The 5,000-nt window shown below is 37.8% G+C and overlaps 1 protein-coding gene across 2 annotated transcripts in view; it reads right to left on the bottom strand.

Annotated features, from left to right (window-relative positions):
* LOC135200052 (forkhead box protein G1-like) overlaps nt 1–5,000 on the bottom strand; it is a 315,222-nt gene that overhangs the window by 279,489 nt on the left and 30,733 nt on the right. The window contains exon 2 of one of the 2 annotated variants that reach the window (XM_064228300.1): nt 55–104. The exons of the other annotated variant lie outside the window; for it this stretch is intronic. The gene's annotated coding sequence lies outside the window, so the exon portion shown is untranslated. The remainder of the gene's footprint in view (nt 1–54; nt 105–5,000) is intronic. 2 annotated transcript variants of the gene reach the window in all.

Genomic DNA, 5,000 nt, shown 5'->3' on the forward strand with positions numbered 1-5,000 from the left:
TATATATATATATATATATATATATGCTATAATTGGGCAGCGTCTCGAACTTACCAAGAAGATTCCAGTGTTTACTGCGACTCTGTACAGAAAGTCTTCCTCACCTGGAAAGAAATGAATCAACAATCAACTAAGATAATCGACAGTAATAGCCTATAAACTCAACATAAAACAGATATAAAGTATATGCATGAAAAGCTCAATGATTTCTTCTTCTCTGCGTCCAGTTTTTCCAAAGGAACCTCCATACATTTATGCCAGGACTTGGATTTGATGTGATTTAATGATATTTAGGCTGTTGTGCCCACCACTGGGGCACTTCCGGCCATTCAGTCCCTAAGGCAGCGAAAAGAGAGAGCGTTGGAGCGGTTGGACAGCAAGATAGAGAGATCCAGAAAAAACAGGAGATGAAGGTGAGGGTTCTAAAGGTGCGGCTAAAATAAAAATTAATAAAAACATACATTTGCACCAAGAAATAACAATTAATTGAGGTTGGACAGCATAACTGAAGAAGGAAGAGGGAAAGGAGGTATAGTAAAAGGTTAAAAATGGATGCAACGAGAGGCCGAAGGGACTGACGCTGCAAGCACCTTTTGTAACGCAAACAGTGAGCCACATAAGGTGCACTGATGGCACACTTACTTTCAACAAGGCATTGGAACTATGAGTTGGTAAATCTTGTCTCTGTTAATGAGAGAGAGAGAGAGAGAGAGAGAGAGAGAGAGAGAGAGAGAGAGAGAGACGAGACTGAGAGAGAGAGAGAGAGAGAGAGAGAGAGAGAGAGTTCCAATTTTACCCAACTGCAACTTACGACCTATTGGTCCTTTTCACAAACAGCCGCGTCGGGAAATCACTCGAAAACTCTTGATAATGAAAAATTCAGTAGAAACCGACCCCGTCACTTTTCAACTAAAATGGAAACTTAAGAGTGAGGAGAGGAAAGGAATAACAAAACAAAAAACGAAAACACGCTGTTTGTTTTTCAAACTTTGAATGGACCGTGGGTACAATTAGCCTCAAATTCTGATGCGCAAATGGATTCTAATGCACGACTGGTAATTAAGTAATAGGTAAGGGAACAATTAAAAAAAAAACTAATTACCAAAGGATATGGCGAAGAACCAAACCCATTACCTTTACTTGTAAATATTTAATTATATATTAGTTTAACCAGACCACTGAGCTGATTAACATCTCTCCTGTGGTTGGCCCGAAGCATTAAGATACATATACGTGGCTAGGAACCAATTGGTTACCCAGCAACAGGACCTACAGCTTATTGTGGGATCCGAACCACACTATATCGAGAAATAAATTTCCAATCACAGGAAACAAATTCCTCTGATTCTACGTTGGCAGAGCAGGGAATCGAACTCGCGACTACCGAATCGGTAGGCGACCACGTAACCCAATCATCCAACGAGGAACTACTTTTACCTCTAAAGAAAGTGATCGTTAACGTGGCAATACTTCCACATGCCTAATATGCCTTCGACATTTTGTTTAAGACCCATAGGCCGGTAATACGAGCAAACTACTGCGCTTAACTAGTCCAGACCGACCGTGCACGGTATATCGAAGAAAGGGTACCCAAATTTAGAAGGTTAAATGTTTTTGTTTGTTTGTTGTTTGTATGGTATTTTTACGCTGCATGGAACCAGTGGTTATTCAGCAACGGGACCAACGGCTTTACGTGACTTCCGAACCACGTGGAGAGTGAACTTCTATCACCAGAAATACACTTCTCTTACTCCTCAATGGAATGGCTTAGAATCGAACCCGCGACCACCGAGGTGGGAAGCAAACACCATACCAACCACACCACTAAGGCGCTTCTAACCGGAGAATTACTTTCATTTCCAGCGTAAATGCGAAAAGTGGCGGCCAAAAAAAACAGGAGGGATAACAATGTTCCGATTGATTTTCTTCTTTTTCTAGCCGTTCCTAAATTCCCTTGTGCACAACAATAGAATTTACAGTTACCACAGGCTCTCTTGCTTGTTGAGCAGCCTTGAAAAACACAATAAAAAGGGAAACACAATAAAAAGGGAACGCCAAATAAAAACGCAGGAAACTATTTAAGTGGTTCACACAATCTTCATCAGAATTCCGTTTCCAAAAAAGAGAGAGGGTGGCTTAAGAGAAAAACGAACCTTTAATTCCCACCAGTCTCATTTGCCCAAAAACAGTAAGAAACTTCTACGACATCTGTGGAATAAAATGATACTTATCGAAAGTTGTGGCACTGTAAAGATGTTAGGTACATGTACATCTAACTTCAGAGAGAGAGAGAGAGAGAGAGAGAGAGAGAGAGAGAGAGAGAGAGAGAGAGAGAGAGAGACAGATACAGTATGAAACACACACCGATTAATTAAATAAACAATGAGTCACGAAAGACGGGGTAGTTACTGATGCTGAGGAATAAACACAGACATGATGATGGCGATAAACACATCTAGGGAGAAGATGCGCAGGTGGAGGAGAGGCCACCACTGAGACCTTGAAAGTTACGATGGTGTTTGGAAGGATATTCTAAAAAAAAATTAAAATAAAAAATTAAAATAAACCTAAAATAAAATAAAAAATAAATAATAAAACTGTACCTTTAGGTGATATGGCTGAACACAATGGTGGCTGGAAAGATATTCTATAAAAATAAATAAATAAATAAAAATAAATAATAAAATTTTACCTTTAGGTGATATGGCTGAACACAATGGTGGTTGGAAGGATATTAAAAAAAATTAAAATAAAATATGAATACTAAAATTCTACCTTTAAGTGATAATGGCTGAAAACAGAGTATAGTAATGTGGGGAAAAAAATCTTAAGCAAAATAAAAACAAATACTAAAATTTTACCTTTAGCTAATATGGCTTAAAACAATGGAGGTTGGAAGGATATTCTTAAAAAAATTAAATTAAAATATAAATACTAAAATTCTACCTTTAGGTGATATTGCTGATAACCGAGTATAGTAATGTGGACGAAGGAAAGCTTCTTGCGGTTAAAAAACGTTTCGGAATTTCGGAACAACGCCGATCAACTTACTTAGTTTATACTTTAAATAATACACGTATACTCGTTCAAAAAAATTGCTAGTAAAAATTACAAAGCAACAGCATTAGAAAACAAACTAAAAAATACCACCCCAAGAAGGAAAAAAGCTGGCAGTCCCCAAGTGTAGGAAATGTGGTTTAAGAACACTTCAATACCCACTCAACACTTCAATACACACGACAGATGAAGAATATAGCCAAAGTAACAAATACAACCATGAAATTATTATATACCAAAATTGTACTGAAAGATGAAATACTTGACGAAAAATTATAATGACGGACATGTAGTACAATTGAAGGAATCAAGAATCCTCAATTATAATAACGAAACATGTAAATATTTCTTAAAGGTATATTGCCGTCACCAAAGTGAAATACTAAACCTCGTCATTTTTTTTTTTTTTTTTTTTTGGTATTCCTGTCAGCGAAGTAAAAAAAAACTGGATGATCTGATAAAGCGTTATATATTTGATTGGGTACGGGAGTAAAATATGCAAATTATCTATCTATCTGATCTATTTTTAAGACAGGAAATGAAGTAAAGCAACGAACTATATTAAAAAAAAAAAAATAACCATCATCATGGCGGAACTGGTCACGCGTTTGAACCTATCACTCCTTCATGAGTGGAAGAAAACATGATCAAAGCAGAGTACAAAATCTGCATATACATACATCGCCAAGTCAGTTTATTCTTTGGTAATGTGATTTCCTTTCTTAGAGCAGAGAGAGAGAGAGAGAGAGAGAGAGAGAGAGAGAGAGAGAGAGAGAGAGAGAGAGAGAGAGCTGACAACCGGTGATCGACGTTCCCAAGAGCAGATAAGATAATAATAGCACGCCAACTGCGCATGCGCCTGTTTACGTTGGAGAAGAGGAGGCGGAACAGACATCGAGGTGTTTGGGTATATCCCTGGGTATATCGGTCAGACTTGTGGGCAACGTGTTGGAAACTCAACAAAAGCGTCAACTTATCAAGCTGTTCCAGTAGATAAATTGTAATTTATAATGCGCATGCAGTAATAAGTCGAGTTGAGTTGAATGTAGAATTTATGCCCAAGGCCAAGCACGGAGACCTATGAGGTCATTCAGCAGCGCTGAAATGGAAATGGATAGTAAAAGGCTTGAAAGGTGTAACAGGAGGAAAATCTCGCAGTTGCATTATAAATCAAGTGTTAAGAGAGGGTGGAAAGTAACATGAAGAAATAGAATATGAAAGGAGGTACAGTAAAAGGAACGAAGTGGTTGCAGCTATAGGGGCCGAAGGCACGCTGCATAGAACCTTAAGTAATGCCTACAGTGCACCGCTTATGAAGCTGTTCCAGTAAATAAATTGTCATTCATAATGCGTATGCAGTAATAAGAAGCGGAAAGAGAATGAAATTAAGTGGAAAACAAATAGTAATTTAAATACATTTATAAAGAAGATACAGGAAAAGTTTCCGAAGACGGCGCACGTGATTGTACAAGGGACACAAACTCAAGACTTGGAAGTCCAAAACACAAAGGTTATCGTTTCAGATAATGGGTTATAAGGTCACCTTAAGGCAACTCCGTACAGCACCTTAACACCAGACTAAGCAGTAACCAAACACATACCGGCACAATCTCGAATCAGTTCAAAAGATTTATAACAGAAAAGAATAGATTTTGAGCGCACGGATGTTGACAAATCTACTAGGTTCATATTGGTTTATTCTCGCTTTACTGCAGTGGTCAGATCTAGACAATAGATTATCCATGTCAAATTCAACGATTTCACATTAACACCATGTGAATTTATATATATATATATATATATATATATATATATATATATATATATATATATATATCTTGATTGGATAGCGTCACTGACTGTCCTGATTTCGTCCCCGTCCACTTGGACGGTGGTTCGATCCCATGGGGAGACGAAAAATTCCCCTTCGGTACATATATGAA

This window comes from Macrobrachium nipponense, chromosome 26 (assembly GCF_015104395.2).
Source record: "Macrobrachium nipponense isolate FS-2020 chromosome 26, ASM1510439v2, whole genome shotgun sequence".
NCBI classification, from domain to species: domain Eukaryota; kingdom Metazoa; phylum Arthropoda; class Malacostraca; order Decapoda; family Palaemonidae; genus Macrobrachium; species Macrobrachium nipponense.